This window comes from Marmota flaviventris, chromosome 6, assembly GCF_047511675.1.
Source record: "Marmota flaviventris isolate mMarFla1 chromosome 6, mMarFla1.hap1, whole genome shotgun sequence".
NCBI lineage: Eukaryota > Metazoa > Chordata > Mammalia > Rodentia > Sciuridae > Marmota > Marmota flaviventris.
This window is the reverse complement of record NC_092503.1, coordinates 19,712,958-19,738,445: the sequence shown is the minus strand read 5'-3', so window position 1 is coordinate 19,738,445 and position 25,488 is coordinate 19,712,958. Positions and strand designations below refer to the sequence as shown.

At 35.6% G+C, this 25,488-nt stretch overlaps 1 protein-coding gene and 2 long non-coding RNA genes across 5 annotated transcripts in view; 2 read left to right on the top strand and 1 right to left on the bottom strand.

Moving 5' to 3' along the window:
- Nucleotides 1-18,265, bottom strand: part of LOC139706185 (uncharacterized) — a 99,621-nt gene extending 81,356 nt beyond the window's left edge. The window contains exons 1-2 of the long non-coding RNA XR_011707829.1: nucleotides 18,143-18,265; nucleotides 17,699-17,755 (exon numbers count right to left, since the gene is read on the bottom strand). This is a non-coding gene — a long non-coding RNA (uncharacterized lncRNA). The remainder of the gene's footprint in view (nucleotides 1-17,698; nucleotides 17,756-18,142) is intronic.
- The window catches only part of Grm1 (glutamate metabotropic receptor 1), a 380,075-nt gene that overhangs the window by 125,653 nt on the left and 228,934 nt on the right, over nucleotides 1-25,488 (top strand). The window lies entirely within an intron of this gene.
- Nucleotides 1,328-11,778, top strand: LOC139706186 (uncharacterized). Its single transcript, XR_011707830.1, has 3 exons — nucleotides 1,328-1,489; nucleotides 11,055-11,114; nucleotides 11,697-11,778. It is a non-coding gene; the product is annotated as an uncharacterized lncRNA (long non-coding RNA).

Below are 25,488 nucleotides of genomic sequence, written 5' to 3'. Positions count from 1 at the left end.
GTTTGAGATGAAATTTCAATGTGCTTTTGATTTACATTTCCCTGATTGCTAGGGAAGTTGATGATTTCTCATACATTTGTGGACAATGTGTATTTCTTCTTCTGAGAAATATCTGTTTAGTTGTTTTGCCCATTTAGTAATTGGGTTTTCTTCTTTTTGGTGTTCAGTTTTTGTGTTCTTTATATATTCTGGATGTAAATTCCCTGTTGGAGGAGCAGCTGGTAAAGATGTTCTCCCATTATGTAGGCTCTTTCTTCACATTCTTAATCATTCATTTTGCTGTGCAGAAACATTAATTTCATGCTGTGTATTGATTCTTGGGTTTATTTCTTATGCTTTAGGAGCCTTGTTAAGGAAGTTGGTGCTTGTGCCAATATGTCTGAATGCTGACACCATGTTTTCGTCTAGCAATTGCAAAATTTCTGGTCTAATTCCTAGAACTTTGATCCACTTCAAGTTGACTTTTAAGCAGGGCAAAAGATAAGTATCTAATTTTATTCTTCTACACATAAATATCTAGTTTTTCTAGCAGCGTTTGTTAAGAAGGCTATTTTCTACCAACATATGTTTTTGTCATCAATGTCAAGTTTCAGATGTCTATATTCTTGTGGACTTGTCAGTCTTCTATTCCATTGGTCTTCATGTCTATTTTGGTACCAGTACCATGCTGCTTTTGTTACTGTAGCTCTGTAGTGTAAGTTGAAGCTCAGTTTTTTGATGCCTTCAGCATCACTCTTCTTGCTCAGAATTACTTTGGCTATTCTGGGTCTCTTATTCTTCCAAATTAATTTTAGGACTATTTTTTTTCCAGTTTTGGGAAGAATGTCATTGGTATTTTGAGGGGGATTGAACTGAATCTCTATAACACTTTTGGTAAGATGGCTACTTTGACAATATTAATTATGCTTATACAAAAACATGTTAGGTCTTTCCATCATCTAAGATCTTCAATTTCTTTCTTCAGTGTTCTATAGTTTTCATTGTAGAGGTCTTTCACCTCCTTGGTTGGATTAATTTCCAAGTATTTTATTTTAGTTTTTGAGGTTTTTCTCATGGAATATTTTCATGATTCATTTTTATAGCAGAAATATATAGTTGGAATATATAATATATATAATATAAAATATATAGTTGGAATATAAAAAAGCAATTGATTTATGTGTATTGATCCTGTATCCTGATACTTTGTTAATTTTTTTGGTCAGCTCTAGAAGCCATCTGTTGCAGTTTTTTGGGATCTTCTCAACATGAGATCATGTCTTCGGCAAACAGATATACTTTACCTTCTTATTTTCCTATTTGTATCTCTTTAATATTGTTCTCTGGACTGATTGCTCCAACTAGAGTTTCAAGACCTGTGTTGAATAAGATGGGTAAGAGTTGACATCCTTGTCTTGTTCTTGATTTTAGAAGGAAATACTTCAAGATTTTCTTTACTCAGTATGATGTTGGCCTTGGTTTTGTCACACATCGCCTTTACATTGTTGGGGTAAGTTCCTTCTATCCCTAGTTTCTCCAGCATTTTTCACTTGTATGGGTGCTAGATTTTTTAAAATATTTTTTAGTTGCAGTTGGACATAATACCTTTATTTTATTTTTTAATTTTTATGTGGTGCTGAGGATCGAATCCAGGGCCTTACATGTGATAGGTGGGTGCTCCACCACTGAGCCACAACCCCATCCCCTTGGTGTTAGATTTTGTTGAATGTTTTTTTCTACATCTATTGAGATGATAAGTGATCCTTATTCTCAACTCTATTTATGTTGTGAATTACACTTCTTGAATTGTATATGTTGAACTAATCTTGCATCCCTGAGATGAAACCCACTTAATCATGGTATACTATCTTCTTCATATGTTTTTGAATATGTTTTGCCAATATTTTATTAAGGATTTTTCAATCTATGTTTATCAGGGATATTGGCCTGAAGTTTTCTTTCCTTAATATACCTTTGTCTGGCTTTGGTGTCAGAGTGGTACTGGCTTCATAGAATGAATTTGGCAGTGTTCCTTCTTTTTAAATTTCATGGAATAATTTGAGAAGAATTGGCATTGATTCTTCTTTAAATATATGGTAGAACTCAGTTGATAATCCATCTGGTCCTAGGCTTTTCTTTGTTGAAGACTTTTAATTGCTGCTTCAACTGTTGCTTGATATTGGTCTGCTTCAGTTTTCTACTTCATCATGGTTCAGTTCAGATTGGTCATAGGTGTCTAGAAATTTGTCAAATCTTCTAGATTTCCTAGTTTATTGGTATATAAATTTTGAAAATAGTTTCTAATGATTCTCTGGAGTTTTGAAGTGTCTGTGGTGACATCTCCTTTCTCATCTCTAATTTTGTTGATTTGGGGTTTCTCTCCTTTTTGGTTAGGTTGGCTAAAGATTTAACAACCTTGTATATGTTTTAAAAGAACCAACTCTTCAGCCCAAATCTGCCCACACCAATCTGTGCGGGACCCAGGCCCACAGTAGGCCCAGGTCCATCCTGCCACCTGCAGACACCTGCCGGAGCTCAGGCTCCAGCACAGGAGCCCTTTTCCTGTGGCAGGAGCTCAGGCCTGGCCAAGATCCACCCACACTGACATATGTGGGACCCAGGCCCAGGGTAAGTCCAAGTTCACCCCCCGCCGGAAGCCCAAGCCTAATCCATTTCCATTTTGGGACACTACAGACATCACCACAGCCTTCCCCACGAAGTACCCCCTACCTTTTTGACAAGAGACAGGGCCTAGAAACAGCTGCACTTCAGAGCAGGCATCCCAAAGACAGTGTAAGGCCCACCCTTTCAGCCCTATCTCTGTAAGAGATTGCATCCATCTTGGAGCACCTCCTCTATTACCTCAAGTTACCTCAACCATTGCTGCCACCACCTTTAGTTGCAGTAGCATACATTGAGGGACACCAGCAGGGTCTGGAAGCCTAACATCAAGGTGAGGTACAGACAATCTGCATGGGTACTACAAAAATATAGGGAAGAAAATGTAATATCTCAGATCCACACTGCAAAAAAGGGAAGACACATAGACAACATGAAAAAACAAGGGAAGAAAGTGCCCCAAACAAACCAGGATACACAATAACAGAACCCATGGACAGTGAAGTTGATGAAATGTCAGAGAAGGAGTTCAGAAGGTCCATAATTAATTAAAGAATGACTTAAATGAACAAATACAGGCAAAAATTGATCACTCCAATAAGGAGATATGAGAGCAAAAACAGGTTGCAAAAGATTATTTCAAAAAAGAGATAGAGATTCTGAAAAAGAAAAGTCAGAAATCCTTGAAATAAAGGAAACAATAAACCAAATAAAAACTCAATAGGAAGCATAACCAACAGACTAGATCACTTGGAAGAAAGAACATCAGCTAATGAAGACAAAGTATACAATCTGGAAAATAAAGTTGACCATACAGTGAATGTGGTAAGAAACTATGAACAGAACATTCAAGAATTGTGGGACAACATCAAAAGACCAAATCTAAGTTATTGGGATACAGGAAGGCACAGAGTTTCAAACCAAAGGAATGCACAATCTCTTCAATGAGATAATATCAGAAAAGTTCCCAAGCATGAAGAATGAATTGGAAAACCAAATACAAGAGGCTAACAGGACACCAAATATACAAAATAACAACAGATCTACACCAAGGCACATTATAATGAAAATGCCTATCATACAGAATAAGGATAGAATCTTAAAAGCCACAAGAGAGAGGAATCAGATCACATTTGGGGGAGACAAATTTGTAACTCAGCAGATTTTTCAACCCAGACACTCAAAGGCAGGAGATTGTGGAACAACATATACCAAGCTCTGAAAGAAAATAGATGCCAACCAAGAATCTTATATCCAGCAAAATTAAGCTTTAGATTGATGATGAAATAAAAACCTTCAATGATAAACAAAAGTTAAAAGAATTTACATCAAGAAAGCCTGCATTACAGAACACCCTCAGCAAAATATTCCATAAAGAGGAAATAAAAAAACAATGATGAAAATCAGCAGAGGGAGGTATTACACTAAAGGAAAATCTAATCAGAGGAGAAACCAAGTTAAATTAAATACCAAAAATAAACAAAAATGGCTGGGAATACAAATAACGTCTTAATAATAACCCTGAATGTTAAAGGCCTAAACTCACAATCAAAAGACGTAGACTAGCAGATTGGATAAAAAAAAAAAAAGACCCAACAATATACTGCCTTCAAATGACTAGTCTCATAAGAAAAGACATCCACAGATTGAAAGTGAAAGGTTGGGAAAAATCATACCTCTCACATGGACTGTGGAAGCAAGCAAGGGTTTCCGTCCTCATATCAAATTAGACTTCAAGCTAAAGTTAATCAAAAGGGATAAAGAAGGACACTACATGATGCTCAAGGGAACCATACACCAATAAGACTTAATAATTATAAATATATATTTCCCAAACAAGAGAGCATCTACATTCATCAAACAAAATCTTCTCAAGTTAAAGAGTCAAATAGACACAACACAATAATTTTGGGTGACTTTAACACAGCTCTTTCACTAGATACATCTTCCAAACAAAAGCTAAACAAAGAAACTATAGAACTCAATAATACAATCATAACTTAGACTTAATTGACATATATAGAATATTTCATCCTTCAATGAGAGAATACACTTTCTTTTCAGCAGCACATGGATCCTTCTCTACAATAGGCCAAATATTATGTCACAAAGAAACTTTTAGCAAATATAAAAAAGTAGAGATACTACCCTGCATTCTATGAGATCATAATAGAACCATATTATAAATCAATGATAAATTAAGAAATAAAAGCTACTCCAACACCTGGAGACTAAATAATAAGATACTGAATGAATAATGGGCTATAGAAGACATCAAGGAGGAGATTAAAAAAAATTTAGAGGTAAATAAGAACATAGATACAACATCAAAATTTCTGGGACACTATGAAGGCAGTTCTAAGAGGAAAGTTTCTTCCTTAAAAGAAGAAAAAGTAAACAAATAAATGACTTAACATTACATCTCAAAGCCTTAGAAAAAGAACACATATACAGCAAAAGCAGTAGAAGACAGGAAATAATTAAAATAGATCTGAAATGAATGAAATTGAAACAAAAGAAACAATTGAGAAAATACAAAGTTGGTTCTTTGAAATAAATAAATAAAATTTACAGGCCCATGCTAATGAAGAGAAGGAGAGAGGAAACTCAAATATGTGTTGGAAAAGGAAATATCACAACAGACACTACAGAAATACAGAAGATAATTAGAAATTATTTTGAAAACTTGTACTTCAATAAAATAGAAAATATTGAAGACATTGACAAATTTCTAGAGTTATATAAGTTGCCCAAATTAAATCAGGATGATGTACACAATTTAAACAGATCAATTTCAAGTGACAAAATAGAAGACACCATCAGAAGCCTACCAACCAAGAAATACCCAGGACTGGATGGATACACAGCCTAGTTGTACAAGATCTTTGAAGAAGAACTAACACCAATACTCTTCAGTTTAATTCAGAAAATAGAAAAAGAGAGAGCACTTCCAAACTCATTCTATGAGGCCAATATCATCTTGATTCCAAAACCAGGCAAAGATACATCAAAAAAAGAAAACTTCAGACCAATATCTCTAATGAATGTACATGCAAAAATTCTCAATAAAATTCTGGCAAATTGAATACAAAAACAAATCAAAAAGAGAGTGTAGCACAATCAAGTGGGGTTCATTCCAGCATTGCAAGGTTGGTTCAACATAAGGAAATCAATAAATGTAATTCATCACATCAATAGACTTAAAGATAAGAACATTATAATCATTTCAATAGATGCAGATAAAGCACTCCACAGAATTCAGCACCCCTTCATGTTCTAGGGAAAAACTAGGGATAACAGGAACATATCTCAACATCATAAATGCTGTCTATACTAATCCCCAGGCCAACATCATTCTAAATGGAGAAAAATTGAAAGCATTCCTTCTGAAAACTGGAACAAGACAGGGATGCCCTCTTTCACCACTTTTATTTAACATAGTTCTTGAAATACTGGCCAGAACAATTAGACAGATGAAAGAAATTAAAGGAATATGTATAGGTAAAGAAGAGCTCAAATTGGTACTATTTGTCAATGATATGATTCTATACATAGAAGACCCCAAAAATTCCACCAGAAAACTTCTAGAACTAGTAAAGGAATTTAGCAAAGTAGCAGGATAAAAAATCAACACCCATAAATCAAAGGCATTTCTGTATATAAATGACAAATCCTCTGAAAGGGAAATGAGGAAAACTACCCCATTTACAATAGCATCAAAAAAAAAAGTAAAAAACTTGGTAATCAACTTAAGGAAAGAGGTCAAAGACCTCTACAACAAAAACTACAGAATTCTAATGAAATAAATTAGATAAGATTTTGGAAGATGTAAAGATCTCCCTTGTTCTTGGATAGGCAGAATTAATATTGTCAAAATGGCCATACTACCAAAAACACTATACAGACTTAATGCAATTCCAATCAAAATCCCAATGAAATGCCTCAGAAATAGAAAAAGCAGTATTGAAATTCACCTGGAAAAAATAATAGACACAGAATAGCTAAAGTAATCCTTAGCAAGAAGAATGAAGCAGGTGGCATCACTATACCAGACCTTAAACTATACTGCAGAGCAACAGTAACAAAAACAGTATGATATTGGCACCAAATAGACTTGTAGACCAATAGTACAGAATAGAGAGTAACCCACATAATTTTGGTTATATTTGATAAAGGCACCAAAAACATACATTGGAGAAAAGATAGCCTCTTCAACAAATGGTACTGGCAAAATTGGAAATCCATATGCAACAAAATGAAATTTACACCCCCCCACACTATGCACAAAACTCAAAGTGGATCAAAGACCTAGGAATTAAACCAGAGACACTGTGTCTATTAGAAGAAAAAGTAGGCCCAAATTTCCATCATGTCAGATTAGGCCCTAACATCCTTAATAAAACTCCTATAGCACAAGAATTCATATCAAGAATCAATAGGGGCTGGGGATGTGGCTCAAGCGGTAGCGCACTCGCCTGGCATGCGTGCCGCCCGGGTTCGATCCTCAGCACCACATACAAACAAAGATGTTGTGTCTGCCAAAAACTAAAATAAATAAATATTTAAAAAAAGAATGAATAAATGGGATGGATTCAAACTAAAAAGCTTCTCGGAAAAAGAAACAATCAGTGAGGTGAATATAGAGCCTACTAACTTGGAACAAATTCTTACCACATGCATGTCAGATAGAGCACTAATCTCTAGAATATATAAAGAACTAAAAAAATCTTAACATCAAAAAACCAAATAACCTGATCAATTAGTGGGCCAAGGAACTGAACAGACACTTTTCAGAAGAAGATATATATAATCAGTCAACAAATATATGAAAAAAAAATGTTCAACATCTCTAGAAATTAGAGAAATGCAAATCAAAACTAAGATTTCATCTCACTCCAGTTAGAATGGCAACTATTAAGAATACAAACAACCATAAGTGTTGGCGAGGATGTGGGGGGAAAGGCATACATTGCTGGTGGGACTACAGATTTCCATATTGGTGCAGCCAATATGGAAAGCAGTATGGAGAATCCTTGGAAACTGAGAAGGGAGCCACCATTTGACCCAGCTATCCCACTCCTTGGTCTATGCCCAAAGGACTTAAAAACAGCATACTACAGGGACACAGCCACATCAATGTTTATAGCAGCACAATTCACAATAACTAAACTGAGGAACCAATTTAGATGCCCTTCAGTAGATGAATGGATAAAGAAAATGTGGTATATATACACAATGGAGCATCAAGAGAATAAAATTATAGCATTTACAGATAAATGGATGGAGCTGGAGAATATAATGTTAAGTGAAATTAGTCAATACCAAAAAATCAAATGCTGAATGATATCTCTGATTTAAGGATGCTAATTCATAATATGCTGTGGTGCGGTGTGGATGGCAGGATTAAATGAACTCTAGATAGGGCAAAGGGGAAAAGGTGTGGGAGGGTAAAGGAGGGGGCATAGGGGTAGGAAAGATAGTGGAGTGCTATGGTCATCATTACCGTAAGTACATGTATGAAGACACGGAGGATGTGACTCTATTTTGTGTACAACTAGAGATATGAAAAATTGTGCTCTATATGTGTAATATGATTTGTAATGCATTTTGTTGTCATATATAAAAAATCAAAATTTTTAAAAATTCAGAAAAAAAGAAAGCAAATAAGAGGTCTGTTGAAATCCACAAGCTGCTTCTGGAATGAACGATGTCCCACCTCTTATCCCTAAAAGCTAAGAAACTAAGAGCTACCACACTTAATGCAGGATATCTGTTCCTGCCACAGAACACTGTATCCTTAGCCAGAGAGCATAGAATTGCATGTAATTCCAGGTCCATGGAAGTCCTGATCCCTGGCGTCTGTAAGCACTGGTGCCCAACATGTTGATGAATTCATGGAAAACAGCCTCTCAATTCTTTAAAGTACCCTGTGTGTTTATGATCCTGTTACTAATAATGGGCCTGAAGCATCCATGTGAATTAGTATGGTTGCCACAAGAAGAAGCTTTAGTAAAAGTTGACAATCTGGAAAAAAATAGAAAGAAACAACTCTTTGTTGCATTATTCTTTTGTATTTTTATTCTCAATTTTATTAATTTTGACTATAATCTTAATTATTTCCTGTCTTCTACTAATTTTGGAATTAGTTCTTTTTCTAGGGCTTTGATGTATAGCATCAGTTGTGTGTGAGAGATCTATTTTTTTAATGAAGGAATCCTGTGCTAAAAAATTCCCTCTTAGAGTTGCCTTTGTACTGTCCCAGAGATTTCCATATGCCATATTCTATTCTCAGTTTTTTTCTAAGAACTTTTAATTTCTTCCCCAATTTCTTTTCTGTTCCATTCCTCATTCAAAATTTGTTTTTTAATCTCCAGATGTTAAAACAAATTTCTATTTTTTAAAAATCCTGATGATTTCTAATTTAATTCCATTATGACTTGATAAGATACAGGAAATTGTCTCTATTTTTTTTGGGGGGGGTATTTGCTTTGTGCCCTTAAGTATGATTTGTTTTAGATGAAATTCCATGTACTTCTGAGAAGATGAATGTTGATGTATGAAATATTTTATACATGTCTGTTAGGTGCATTTGATTACTAGTATTTTTTAGTTATCAAGAGACTTTACTTAGTTTATATCTGTATGACCTATGTGGTGGTGAGAGAGGTAGGTTGAAATCACTCAGTTTTATTCTATTTTGGTCTATTTGATTCTTTATATTGAGAATGATATGTTTTATGTACATAAGTGTACCAATGTTTGGTGCATAAATGTTTACAATCATTATATCTTGTTGATAGATCATTCCATTAACCAATATAAAGTGACCTTTGGTCTCTTGTGACTAATTCTGGATTGAAGTCTACTTTGTCTTCTTGCTTTTGGTCCCCATTTGCATAATATGTCTTTTCCCATACTTTCACCTTCATTCTGTGAATATATTTGCCTGTAAGGTGAGTCTTTTGTAAAGAACATATGATTAGAATTTATTTTAAAATCTATTCTGACAATCTCTCTCTTTTGTTTGGAGAGTTTAGACCATTTACTTCCAGTATTATTACTGAGACATGATTTTTTATCTCCTGGTATTTTGATTTATTTCTAATGCTTAATTCAGGTTTTATTCTCCTTTTATTTTACTATTTTTTACTGAGATTCATCTCTATGCTGTTTCTCATTTCTATTTTTCATTTCTTCTGCATGAAATATTTGATTAGGTTTTGTAGTACACGATTAGTGGTTAGGAATTACCTTAGTTTCTGCTTATTATGTAAAGTTTTTATTTTGTGTTTAATTCTAAATGATAGTTTTGCTGGATAGTATTGGTGATTGTCACCCATTTTTCTTTCTTGGCATATATTATTCCAAACCCTTCTGGCTTTGGGGGTTTGGGATAAGGGATCAGTTGAAACCCTTATTGGCTTATCTCTAAATATGACCTGTCATTTTTTTTCTTGCAGCTCTAGATAAAATTCTATCCTTATACTGTATATTAGGTATTTTAATTATAATGTGACTTAGATTTTTTTATCTTGCATGTTTGAGGTTCTAAACACATTTTATATTTGGCTTTCCATCTTGTTCTTAAGGTTTAGAAAAATTTCTAATACTATATTATTGAAAAGGTTGTGAATTCTTTTAGTTTGTATTTCAGTTCCTTTGCCTACACCAATGATTCTTAGATTTGGTCTCTTAATTTATCTCAGACTTCTTGAAATCTGGCCATGGTCTCTTAACATCATTTCTTTATTGTTGGCTTTATTTTCAAGGTTATATGCTTTGTCTTTGAGGCCTGAGAATCTGTCTTCAAAGTGGTCTAATCTATTGGTGATGCCTCCTATTGAATTTTTAATTTGATTTATCGAGTCTCTTATTTCCAGGAATTTAATTTTGTTCTTTTCAGAATCTCTATCTTGTTATTGAAATTATCTTTTATTTCCTGCTTTTTCTCCATATAATCATTTCTTACATCTTCTTTTAACTCATTGAACATCATAATTTTTAACTATTTTATGGTTGGGGAAATTTGAGGCAGTAGCAAATAATGCATTTTAACATTGAACTTTTGTCAAAAGTCTTTCTCTGACATTTCCTCAACTGTGATGTCAATGGAATCAGTCACTGAAGTTTTGTGGGCTGTTTAGGGTGGCTTGTGTCTTTACTTTTTCATACTGATTGTTAAGTCTACTCATCTACTAGAAGGATTATCACTTCTATTTTTGTGTAAGGGACTATTTAGCAAGTTTCTTTAAGTGTCCCAGGTGAAGGAAGACACTAAACCCTATTTACTACTGTCATTTTAGAGCAAAGCCTTGTATAATCAGCCTTAGCATAAACAAACACTTGTTGATATGTTCTCTGCAGTTACCCTAATCCAGGTGTAAGATTGTAGTAATGTTCTAGAATAGGTTGAGAAATTATTTATTAAAGATAGTATAATTACTCTTATATTAAAGGGAGAAAAAAAGATTGGATGAAGAAACAAAAGAAAAAAGAAGTGAATAACACAAAGCAAGGTAAAAAGAAGAAAATATGGTTGGGGAAATATGAGGCAGTAATAGGTAATACAAAAGGGAAAAGAGGGGCTAAAAAAGAACAAGTGTAAATTTGAGTTAGGAAAAGAGAGAATGATTCCAATTAATGCTTTAAAACATTAGAAGAAATATAATCAAGTGGGTTGAGGGCACAATATTCAATACTAGGGGAACAGCTATTGATTCATAATGAAGAGTAATATATGTGAGATCAAAGTTGACATTAGAGCTATGTACAGTAAACCATGCCAAAGTGGAGAAATTTATTATTGAGTCTTCCTGGTTTAGATTCATCAGGATTTGGGAACTGTTATGATTTCAATTTTAGGAGTCCTCCGGAAGCTCATGTGTGAGACAATGCAAGGCTTAGAGGTGAAATGACTGGGTTATGAGAGCCTTAAACCAATCAGGGCATTAATCCCCTGAAAGGGACTGAGTGATAACTGAAGGCAGATAGGGTGTGGCTGGAGAAGGTGGGTAATTGGGGTATTTATTTTGTATCGGTGACTAGAGTGTCTCTCTTTGGTTGCTGATCACCATGTGAGCTACTTCTCTCCACCACAGTCTTCCACCATGATGTTCTGCCTCACTTCCAGCCCTGAGGAATGGAGCCAGCCTTCTGTGGATTGAGACCTCTGAAATCATGAGCCCCTAAATAAACTTCTCCTCCTCCAAAACTGTTCTTGTCAGGTGTTTAATCACAGCAGCAAAAAAAAACCCTGACTAAAACAGAACCTTTGAAGCTACCCATCACTCTTAAGCTTTGGATTCTCCTAGAGGTTCTGGGGCATAGGAGCTATTTTCCTGTTGTTGTGGATTTCTCACTAGTGGTTCTTGTTTGTCAGCCCAGGGGCATGAGCCTGCATGCTTGAAGGGTGCTGTGTTGTGTCTGCTGGCTGTTTTTATGTGCTGCATAGCACAGGATGCAGGACTCAGGACTGACAGCTTCAGGATGCTATGCATCTGCTCCCTGCCCCAGGGTCTTCTTTAAAGTGGCATAGAGCCTGGTGACTGTCTATGAGTGTGGGTCCTGTGGTTGTGGGCTATCTGTGGGCGGTCTTTGGGGCAGAAGCCTCCTCCCTGGCTGATGTGGATAATCTGGATACAGTCCCTGTGACTGAGATAGAAAGTCTGTTGGCCCACTCCAATTTGCTGGGAATTTGGGGGGGGTAGTGCTAAGACTTGATGGCTACCTGCAACTGTGGGGCCTGAGGGTACAGGTTGTCTGTGGCACAGAAGCCTCTGTCCTGGCTGTTACAGCTCACCATGTTTTTACCTGTCACCATGACGGGGGTAGTATCAGTTGGCTCATCTTTGCCTGAACTCCTATGGAGGCTGTGTTGATCTCTGGGCCAGAGTTAGCACCCCCCACCCCCCCACCAGAGTAATTATCTCCTGGGTCAGCTCTACCTCACTCCCCTTGTTCATAGTGAGAGGGAGGGGGGTTTCAGTAACTTTCAGCTAGTAACATTCCCTCTATAAGCTTCTCTAGAGGGATTACTGAGAGAACCCACTTCAGAGGTATTTCCACTGGTATTATTTGTTGCTGACAGAAGGTGGGCAGTAGCTATGTTGATTTAATTTCTTCTAGGGAGGGTGGTTCGTTGTGGACTCTGCAAAATGGCTGCCATGCCTGGCACAACTTACAGGCTATAATTTGGGTGAAATTGCCTGAACTCCTTCACTGTCCTTGGATTATTCCTGACACATTTGAACTTGGTCTTCTTTTCTTTCTAGCTGTTGTGAAGGAAGTGAGCGTATGTACTTGTCTTCTCTTTCTTTCTCTCATTGTTACTCTTCCCCTGTAACCCCACCCTGAGCAGGGTTCAGAATCAAGGAATTGTGTCATTATTTTCTGCTCTGATAACCAAACTCCATGTCCCGCTAAGTCTCTAACTTCCAGTATGGAGTTTTAGAGTATCTATATTGTCACATATCTCTCTGGCGAACTGTTCTTTCACTGCTTCTTTTCTGGGATGAGGGAGGGTTGAAGGTTGCTGGCTGCCCAGATCCACTCTTCTGTTTTTTTCCACAGATCTTTCTTTCAATGCACCTGTTCTTTTCAGTACTCTTTGAAGACATAAATAAGATTTATATGGGTAATTAGAGAAGTTTTTTTTTATTTTTGATGTCTTAAACAGATAATTAAGTATGTAAGCAAAAATAGTAACAGTATTTTGAATTTGATAATAGATATTAAAGAAAAACACATGCCAAAGAGTCAAAGGTCAAGAGGGATAAATGGAAATATTCAGCTATCAAGTTTTTATAAGGTTTAGCTCTTTGTTTCTAATGTTTTGAGGAATCCTTGTCCTAGAGTGATGTTTATATAATATCTAACAATGTTTGTCCATGTGTTTTATTTAGTGCTCCAGTTGTCAAAGGCAGGAGAACACCATTGACATTCCCACTAGCAATGTATGAAGGTCCCCATTTTAATTTCTCCACATCCATACACCATGGAGTATTACGCAGCACTAAAAAATGACAAAATCATAGAATTTGCAGGGAAATGGATGGCACTAGAGCAGATTATGCTTAGTGAAGCTAGCCAATCCCTAAAAAACAAATACCAAATGTCTTCTTTGATATAATGAGAGCAACTAAGAACAGAGCAGGGAGGAAGAGCAGGAAGAAAAGATTAACATTAAACAGATACATGAGGTGGGATGGAAAGGGAGAGAAAAGGGAAATTGCATGGTAATGGAGGGAGTCCCTCATTGTTATACAAAATTACATATAAGAGGTTGTGAGGGGAATGGGAAAATAAACAAGGAGAGAAATGAATTACAGTGGATGGGGTAGAGAGAGAAGATGGGAGGGGAGGGAGGGGGGATAGTAGAGGATAGGAAAGGTAGCAGAATACAACAGTTACTAATAGGGCATTATGTAAAAATGTGGATGTGTAACCGATGTGATTCTGCAATCTGCATTTGGGGTAAAATTGGGAGTTCATAACCAACTTGAATCTAATGTATGAAATATGATATGTCAAGAGCTTTGTAATGTTTTGAACAACCAATAAAAAAACACTTATTATGATATACATATATAATCATTTTAATGGTGACATAATATTTTATGGTTTTGATTCATATTTCTCTGATGATTTTAGAATATCTTTATTTCATCTTTATTTTTGAAAAATAGTTCTGTCTTCTGATTCTTTCTACCACTATTAATGACCCTAGTATTTCCAGTGGGCCCCCTTGGATAATCCAGAACAAGTTCTTTAAGGTCTAGCTGATTGGAAGCTTTGATTCTGCCACCTTAGTTCTGCTTTGCCATGTAACTTAGTGTGTTCACTAGTTCCAGAGATTAGGCATGGGCATCTGTAGCTGGCTGTTCTTTTGAGAAGGCAAAAAAGAGGGCCGGTAGTTAGTTGACTCTGAGAAAAGCAATGTGTAGAAGATCTTTGTGGCGATGTTAGAGAAACTAGAGAGATCAGTAGGTGAGAGAGGGACTTGGTAGAGAGCTAAGAACTTCAAAATCATATGAGGCAAACAAGAGATAATTTTGAGTCTTAGAAGATGGGTTAGTAGTTTATAATTTAATACATTTTGTGATATCACCAGAATTTGTGTTGTCATTATAATTGCTTTGATGATATTTGAGTTTAATTTTTTAATGTATAAAATTTCATATCTTTCTGAGAGAAAGAGATGGATTTTTGAAGGGTGAAGAAACTCTGATTAATTGGTGAGAGAGACAAGATCATGAATACATGTGTGAGGGCTGGATTTTAAAAAGAAAGGCAATACTGCTTCCTCTGACCCTGGAGTAAGAGGTTAGCTGGGTTTCAGTGGTGAAAATGTACAGAAAAAGGATTTCATGTTCAGCATGAAATTTTCTTTCCACTAGAAAATCTTTGACCCTTGGCAACCTAACCACATCTCATCTCTTTCTGAGGATAAACTAATTTTGAGGAATAGTGAAATAATTAAGAATCACCTCTTTAACCTCTCCAAAGAGAAAAAATAAGCAACCTCTTTTCCTTGGTAGATTATTACAGAGTTTTATGTAAATTCTGTGAAATGGTTGACAATTATACCAAAGAAACCCAGTTTGCACCCCCTGAGATACTTACCCTGAGCAACAGTTCTAGTTCTAGTCAAAGTCAGATATGTTCACAAATTTGGAAGAATTTAAATTCTTTTCATCTGACATCCCTTAGAGATGAGCTCAGTTTCTATACACTTTTAAATAACATTGAACATTGAAAAAAAGTATGCTGAATATTCAATTTTCATAATTTTGACAGTTTTTTCCTAGTAGTAATTTCGCCTTGCATAGAAATTGCCACAAGCATTTTTTTCCCCAAAACATAGATGCAGCTTCAGGGATTTATAAACACTACACAATAATCAAGAAACATGACCTCAAGTGTTCTGATTTGAGCATTTTCTTTTCTACAAGGAAATAGATATTTTTTCCTTCCTTTATTCGCCAAATACAACACATTGAATAGTTATTAAAATTCACTGTTGGCTATGTCTGTGGGGATTACAAACCTAGTTAAAAGTGCAATGGAGCTGGAATTACAAAAATTGTCCCAATAAAAAGATACAGAAGAGCAGCTTGCTTGCATCTTTTGTTGAATAATATTGAAAATTATAAAGTTAATGTATTGATTTTGGTTGCTGTATTCTATTGGAAAAAAATTGACAGTGGTTGCTATAAAATCACCTAGCTTATAACTTCCAAAGGATAGCAAAGAGTTCATTAATTATGCTTTAGGTTATTAAATGAGGGATGTTGACACTTGTATCTCCAGGCGATTCTGTGAGGAAGGTGTTTGCTGAGGTTGACTCTGTAAAGAACAGGTTGTGGAGTACAGATTGTCTATCCAAGATCTTCCCATGTGAGGTTGACTTGGGGAGTATCTGCTTCCAAACTCACTCACTTTGTACCCTCTTTGCTGTTGTTGTATCTTAGGCTTTTTTTTTTTTTTCTGTTTGCTGGGGTTATAAGGTTATAAGTTTCTTGATACATGGGCTCCTCTTTGGGGCAGTTCACATGACATCTGGATGAGAAGGTTGGGGAAATCATTGGCTTTCTGGAACATAATTCTATGAATGATATCCTGTTCCTTTTCCCAATTCCTCACTAAAGTAATTTACCAGATCCAGCCCTCAAAGGGAGGGGATGGCACAAGGGAAAGAATCCCTGTGGGCAAGGACTACCTTTGAGGATGCCACTAAGATGTTAGTGACTTTATTAAGGTAGCATGAACAGAGCCACAGTACTTGCATTTGTAATTCACATTTTCTGAATTTGGCTTTTAGTCATTTTATTGTTTTGTTTTCAGAGTTATTATTTAATGAGATCAAAGCAGGAATCAGAATGAAAATTTTACAATGACAACATTGAAGTCAGCAGTACCCCCTCTGGCACTGTCACTCAAGTTTTCTGAGATTTGTAATATCACAACCTCTACTTCCTCTAAAACCATCTGTTTAAAATGCTTCATCAAAATCTGTTACATTTTTAAGGATCCACCTATATGATAATGTTTCTTTGTAGGATTTACTGTGCTATCCATAGGACTTTGAGGAGTAGGATATTAAAACCTGATATTTTACTTTGAAAATATTTTACTTTGAACTTAATTTAGTTTTCTAGGTTTTCCTCCAAAAGGGTAAATAGTAAAAATAATACAATACAATACAAATAAATACAAATGCAAAATCTGTCTCATAAATTCAGAAAATACTCTCTGACTCTTTGGAAAAACTGTTTTTTTAAAAAATCACACACTGTAGTTTTTAGGTCTTTGTGCACAATTTCTATGGTAAGAATAATAAGATAGGGGCTGGAATTATAGCTTGCGGGTACAGCACTTGCCTTGCATGTGTGAGGCACTGGGTTCAATCCCCAGCACCACATGAAATAATAAATAACTAAAATAAAGATATCGTTCCCATGTATAACTAAAAAAATTTTAAAAAGAATAATAAGATATTAAACACTTGTCCTCTTAGTAAGATCAGAAGGGCCTAAGGCATTTCCTATAGATAGTATGGTATGGGTTCCATTATATTTTTAAAACACACTGGCCACATTTCTCAAAGATACTGTTAACACTTGATTTATCTAAACCTATATCTTATAAAAACATTATGGCTTTGGGAAAACTTCTAACACTCTCTCCTTACTTGTAAAGGGAGATAAAAATGTATTAAATATAGTACCTTGCTTCACAGTTATTTTGTGATAAATGATAAAATATAATATTGGTAAAGTATTTGTTTAGCTCTTTGCTAAGATCCCCAAAATAATGCTTGGCATTTACTAAATGATCAGTTCATGGTTACTATTAAATAATGCATACCTTAGAGAAAATCAATTTTCAACAAAGATGACAATTGTAATTATCTGTTGAACAATGAAATAGATTTTTACAGTGGATCAGTTAGAGTTTTCTCACTGGAAATCATCAAACAGAAGATATAGAGCCACCTATCAGGAACTAGAAAAGATTATTTAGGTAATTTATTTGCCTTCCTGACCTTAAGTTATAATATGTTACAACTGCTTTTTTAGAATTGATAGATCAATAGGCTTACCTCTATTCAAGGACTGAAGGGCATAGCTGTAATTTGAATGTCTTTCCATGATATTCTCTGCACAACCGGGATATAGAAATAAGTTATTTTGACCTCTAAAATTTTGGTTTATTTCACTTGAACTGGAATTAATAGTTCAAAATTGTTTGAAAAAGACTAAGTTTCCCTTCAAGATAAATTAAATATTATAGTTTTTTCAGATTTTCAAAGCAACAATGAAGTTGTATCTATTATATATCAAAGTAATTATTGATTCAATAACATCTTAGAAGAGATAATTCAAGTTTTGAATGGTTATTTCTCTCAATTATCAGTAAATTGCATCAAACAATTATTTTAACAGAATAATTATAACTAGTAGCCACAATAGTCAGAAATATGGGGATTCTAATCCAAGTTTAACCCCAGTTCTCAATGCTAAAACACCTTGAGTAAGTTGCTTACCCTTTCTACCAGGCGGTATCAGGTTAGCACCTACCACTTTACAGCTCTTCAACATGAACGAAGATAGTGGAATTTAAGTGCTAACAGTGCCTGTTATTAAAGCACTACCGGTTAGCTCTAAGTTTTAGTCTTCTATTATGCATGGACTAAGTCTGAGCTTTCTTTTCTTCTGTAAGTATTAAGCATTTGGCTTCAAATCTGTGCTATTTTCTTAACAGAGCACCAGGAGAGGAAGTAGCAAAGTAAATGAGTCCTCTATGTCTGACCTTTAGACTGCTGTTGCAATATATGATTTCCTAATCTCAACTCAGTGGAGTAACAAGAACAGACACATATTCCCAGAGTGACTTTCTCTGACAACTCACACAGTAGGCTAGAGAGGAATGGAATGGGCTGAGTCCCATTTTAATCCTAAAAATTTTAGATTTTTCTTCTTTCTCTTTCTTCTTGATATGTTCTGAAAATAGTTTCCACGAGTTAAATTCCATGGCTTTTTTTTTTAATGTTCTTTTTAGATATACATGATGCTAACACAAAACTCAGGGGGAGGGTAAGAATAGAAGCCTTATCTTTTCTCTAGAATACTATCAAATGTGTATTTAAAAGTTTGGCTGTTTTTTATATTCTCTGTAGTTCAACGTATGTATGTCTTCATAGGCTTAATATTTCTAATTTTTTAGCATTGAGTTTCGTGATGTTTATATCACACTAATATTTGATATTGACATATTTGCAACTATTTTAAGCTGGATATCTTATGAGTGATGTTTTGCAAACAGGAATTTCCTTTCTTTCCTTAGTTATTATTGTTCACATAGCATCACTGCCATCACTGAATTTTTTCCACTGCTTTTCTTATTAAATGCATTGTTGCAAGGTTGGCTTGGCTATTTCTTAACCCTGCTTTGAAAAATGCATTTTAAAGCAGAGTTGAAGCCAAGAAAAATGACTGGTAGACACTCACCTAAATAGTCCTCTTCATGGGTCTTCAGAGATTATTTCTTATAATAGGCTGATGGAATGTTCCTTTTTGCATATTATTTTAATAAACTTTAAAAAAAAATAGTTTCACTGTTTTTAGAATAGATTGTGGAAAATTGCTAAGATAATACAGTACAGAGGGTTCTCACACACCCAGCACTCAACTTCCCTTATTATGATCTTACACTATTAGGGTACATTTGTTACAATCAACAAATAAAAAATCGATATTTTGTTGCTAATAGAATTCTGTCTTTTTATTCAGGTTTTCTTAGTTTGTACTGTATGTCCATTTTCTGTTCATAACACCCCTTTACATGTAGTTGTCAGGTGTCTTTAGGCTCCTCCCGGCTGTGACAGTTTCCAGACTATCCCTGTTTTTGTTGATCTCAACAGTTCTGAGTAGTGGTCTGGTATCTTGTAGAATGTTGTTCAACTGGAGCTTGTCTTAGAGTTTTATTATTATGAGACTGAGATTATAGGTTTCTGGGGTATATTACCACAGGTTAAATTGTCATTCTCATATCATATCAACATAACTTATCACTATGTATTAACCTTGATCAGCTGCTTTTTTTTGTATATTCTAAAGATAATTCTAAAAATTATTACCACTTAAAATTATTAGACTATTTTAAAAATAAATATTCTGAAAGGCTCATTTGGATACCAAGTATCTATACCAAGTATCTATGCATGAATATATTCATAATTGGGACTATTTGCTCTAGAGCAACTTCTCTGCTGTTTCATTACACATATCATCTATTGGCACTGTGGAGGGGAAGCTGAGCAAGGGACTGTTCAAAATCATTAACCCACCCAGGGAAGAATTCGAATATGGGCTGGTGGTATAGGAGTGAAAGTGAATTTAGTGCCTTGAAAGAGGGTCCTGTGGGAAATAAATAGTGGTGAGAACCCATATATGTGAGCTCTTCATCCTGGAAGAAATCTGTTTCCAGAGATGAAATAGAGCACCAGACTACAAAGTACTGGAGAATCTCAATGTGCTAAATGAGAGGGTAGATCTATTGAAGAAAATGCAACCCACACTCTCATGTGCATGTGTGTTCTCAGTACTTTAGAGTGAATCTGGACTGAAGAGGGCAAGACTAATTTCCTACCTCCTCCCTGAAATACATTGGATGTCCTGGACAAGACAAGTCTTGACTGGACTTGCTGAGAGATGATTTTATGACCCCAGCTATGCCTGTGGGAAAGAAATGGACTGGTATAAGTAGAGTGTCAATGAAGTAACTCTGGTCATTCATTTGCATGACAGAATGTTGCAGAGAGCTCAGTGATTAAGCTGTAGAGTCAGAAGCATAGCCAGAATTACCCTCAACTTTCCTGTTCTTTATTCCTGTACCTGTTCCTATTCCTTTACCTTCTAAATAGTTTTGAAAAATCCCCATAAAAGGTTATTTACATTTTTCTGTCATATCTTAATTTTTAAATTATATTTATATTACATATTTTATCATCATAGGATCCAATCATACCAAAGTTTGTTATTTTGTGCTGCTTCTGTTAGGCACCAGATAGATTTTCCAACAAAGCATTGATTTATTTTCATTGATTATAAAAGGTAATAAACTTTATTTTATTTCTGCCTCTGATATAAGAGAGAAAAGCAATTTCCATTGATTCTTACATTATGGGGTTATACTTCTGAGGACTATTTCTTTTAAAAGCAGAGGAATATATATATCTCCTTTACACATAAGGCAAATTAGATCTTAGGGTTGCTGACGGGATAAATGTGAAATAGTATGCACTATGTGGGGGTGAAAGCTGATGAATTTCTTGCTACCTATTCTATCTGAAGAAGAACTAAGTATCTCTTCTGTTACTGTCTTAAATAGGTTTAGAAATTTTCATAAATTGCATTTTTCACTTTTTAATCAAAATGGAGTGTAGCATCCAAATGTCATGAACTCAAACTTTATTAAAATTGGTTTCTTCATAAGACTTTTATTAGCTTCTCTTTGTTTACTCTTTCCACAATTGTTCTTTTAACACATTGTACTTTGGGTTTGAAATGATCTTTAAAAAGTGTTCTCTAACATGTGACCTAAAACAAAATTGAATCTTGAATAAGAACTCACTTTCAATGACTATTTTAAAAAGACACCATTGTTATTAGGTATACTGGCAAAGATATCTTAATCTAACTAGGAACAACTTTGTCCTGTTCCATTTTGTGTTGCTGTAACGAAATGCCTGAGGCTGGGTAATGTAGAGAGAAAGGGAATTCATCTTAGCTCATGTTCTTGAAGTCCAAGAGCATATCTGCTCCATATCTGCATAGTTATATTATGTTGGAGAAGATGAAAGGGAAGTGGGTATGTGCAGAAGGAGCACATATCTGAAAGAGAACAAGGACCAAGGTGGGGTGCCAGACTTACTTTATTTTTAACAAACTGCTTGCAAAAGAACTAATCCAGTCTGAAGAGAACTAAACCAGTCCTTGAGAAAGACATTAATGAGGGCAAATCCCTCAAGATCCCAAACACCTCTTACAAGCCCATCTACCTTTCAGTATTGTTACATTGGAGACCAAGCCTCAACATGAATTTGATAGGATCAAATCAAACCCTATTTGATTAAAACCATAACATTTATTAAAACCATAACATTTCATTTCTGGACCCCTAAAATTTATGTCCTTACAAACAAAATACCATTATTCCATCCCCAAATCTTAATTTGTTCCAATGTCAACTCAAAAATCCAAATTCCAAATGTCTCACCTGAAACTCATGGCAAATTCCTTCTAGCTATAATTTATAAAGTAAAAAAAACAAGTTATCAACTTCTAACATATATACTGGTGGGACAGGGATAGGTAGTCAGTCATTCCTATTTCAAAAGGGAGAAATTGGACAGAAGAAAGAAGTAACTAGCCCAAAGTGAGTACCAAACCCAGTATGTCAGACATCTTGGAGCTGGAAAATAATCTTTTACTCTGTGTGCTTTTTCCTGGACTTACTGGGGAAGGTGTCGGGTCCCCACAGCTTTGCTGGGCTCAGTCCACATGGCTGCTCTCTTGGGCTGTAGTTGCTGACTAGTGCCTGTGGTTTTTCCAGGGGGGCACTGCATGCTACCAGCTGCTGTTCTGGGAGAGTCCTGCTCCCCAGGCTCCACAAACCATTTGTTGCCCTATAAATAATTCCCTAGAATAATTCTACCCTTGTGGTGAATTTTGCCTGGGCCTCCAGGTTTTTGCAACATCCTCTGAAAACTGGTTGGAGGCCACCATGCCTCGACAGCACTTGAATTCTTCATTTCTATAACATTTTCAGTAAAGCACATGGATGCTCCCGCGCTTGTATTCGCAAAACTGGCAGGTGAAGCAATACCTGAGGCCCCTTGAGCTATATCTGAGGTGGATGAGTCCTGCACTAGGGTGTGGGGAGCATAGTGCTGAGTTGACCTTGGATAGCAGTAGCCCAGGCCTGTTTCCCAACACCATTCTGTGCTCCTACAGCTTTGGGCCTGTAAAGACAGGGGCGATCCTCAGGGTCTCCAAAGTGCCTTTGGAGCATTTCCCCCCATTGTTTTGCCTATTAACACCTGGCTGCCTTCTGTTCATGCTAATTTCTTTAGCAACCTGTTACTGGGCTGCACTCCAGCACACCCTTTATCTATATGGCCGAGCTGTGAATTTTTCAAATCCTTGTGCTCTGCTCTTCTTTTATTTATAAATTGTATGTTTAAATCATTTCTTTCCTCTCTTATTTTAGTGTAAGTGATTAAAAATAATTACAGAGCTGCCTAAGTGCTTGGCTGTTCAGAAATTTCTTCTGTGTGAAATCCTAGTTTATCATGCTTAAGTTCTACCTTCCATAAAGCCCTGGAGCACAGACACAACACACACCAATTTTTTTCTACTTCATAGCAAGGATAGCCACTATTCCAGATTCCAATAAGATTTATTCATTTCTATCTGAGACTCCATGAACATGGCCTTTACTATAAGTATTTGTATCAGTTTTCTGATCATGACTACATAACCAATCTCTAAGAAGTTTCATGATTCCCCTAGTTTTTTTTTTTGTCTTCTTAGCTCTTTCCATAATCATCCTTAAATGCTTCCTTTACAACATACTAAGCTTTTTGTAGCTTGTTTTTTTTTTTTTTTCCAAATTCTTCCAACCTCTGCCCATTACACAGTTCTAAAGCTGATTCCATATTTTCATGTGTGATTATAGCAACACTCCGCTTCTTGGTACCAATTGCCCGTATTAATCCATTTTTGTTGCTAATACAAAATACATGAGGCTGGATAATTTATAAGGAAAAGAAATTTATTTTGACTCACATCTAAAAGTCCAAGAATATTGTGCTAGTTATCTGCCTGACTTCTGGTGAGGACTTCATGCTTCATTGTATCATTGTGTTCAGAAGGATGTGTGTGAGGGAGATGAGGAGAGGTTGCAGTCCTGTTTAATAAGAACCTGCTCTCTTGGGAATTAATTCATTCCTGCAACAAATAATCTAGTCTTGAGAGAACTGACCAAATCTCTCAAGAAAGGCTTTTATCCCTTCACAAGGGCAGATTTGCAAGACCTCCAATTGCTCTTACAGGACCCACTCTCAATACTTGTTACGTTGGGACAAAGTCTCAATGTGTGTTTTGGTGGTAAATAAGCCATACAGAAACTGTAGCAAATCTTACACTTAAGTACCCCAGGGTTATGAAATGTAAAATTATAATGAAATATCTGTTGAGAAGCACGTAAGCCAAGAAAGGGACAGCACTGTTTTCACTGCCCATCTACCATGGATAATTTGCAGTAACACACCTCAGGTACACAAATAGATGTGTGGTGCACATGGATGACAAATGCATTTCAGCAAGAGATTGCAATGAATACAGAATGAGCTCAGAAAGAGGCTAGGAAACTTGAAGTGTTCACACATAATTTGCCACCTCTTAAGACAACACACACACACACAACCCCAAAACAAAAATCCACAAGCTTTCCAAAGAGTTATGGTGAGAAATGAAGTGTGGTAGGTAGGCACTGAGTAATGAAGTCTTTGCTATAACCTTAGTTCACTCAACAAAATGTCTTCTTGTTATCCTAACATATGAATAAATTCAAGGTTAAAAAGAAAACCCAAAATAATTTCCAGATTTCAAGTGAGAAAAGAAAATGGAAAAAGGAGATGTATAATTCATGGTTGTGTTAAAGGTAAATTCACTCTGCCATAATGGCTGTTGTATTGTATTCATAGTCTATCTACAGCACTGGGTATACAATAGCCACTTAATATATTTTTGTTAAATCATTTTGGAAGGAAAACTTTCAGGAAAGAACTGAATTATGGGATGGGTGTGATGTCACACACCTATAATCCTAGTGGCTCAGGAGGCTCAGTTAGGAGTTTCACAAGTTCAAAGTCAGCCTCACCAACTTAGGGAGGCCCTAAGCAATTCAATGAGACCCTACCTCTAAGAAAATATACAAAGGGGCTGGACATGTGGCTCAGTGGTTAAGCACCCCTGGGTTCAATTCCCTGTACCAACCAACCAACAAAAATACCTGAATTATGGGAAAATATTAGAAATTTATAGGTTGATTCAAAATGTCATTATAGATGAAGCTGTCCTTTTCTCAATTCTCCAAAACCACCAACAAATAGAGTAGTTTTGCCATTTTTCTCTTTTGTCAAATAGGCTGAGAACTAAATGCTGAATCCAGTAAGAGGTGAGGGGAAGAGGGGGATATATCTGGGGTCAGGGTGGTTGACAATGAAATTCAAAATATGCAATCATTTTTCAGAAAGAGTTATTAATTAAATAAGAGCAGGAAGACAATATAGTTAGACGATATGAAAGATTATTCTTGGAACACATGGTAGTAGATTTTCAGGGATATAAATGAAGCAGAGTGATTATTAAAAATGAAAAGTGATGAAGAAGGAGTAGTTGTTTTAGTCATCAAAAAATAATTGAGAATGGTTATGTCAAGCAGTTCCATACTGTGTGTGTGTGTGTGTGTGTGTGTGTGTATTTTAGTTGTAGACGAATATTTATTTTTTATTTTTTTATGTATTTATATGCGGCACTGAGGATCAAACCCAGGACCTCATACATGTTAGGCAAGTGCTCCACCACTGAGCCACAACCCAAGCCCCTCCACAATGTATTTTATTTCAATGTATCATATTGAAAATAAAGCAAATTGATTGGGTATAACATGAAAATTATGGATCTGTTTTGCTATTGTAAACTCCAAACTTTTCACCCAGATTTTATAGAAGATGCCTTAAAAATTTCTTTTATGGTAAACCACAAAGTTTTACAATATAGGGTTTGTAAACTGATTTATTTAATTAATGAGCAGGAAAGACAA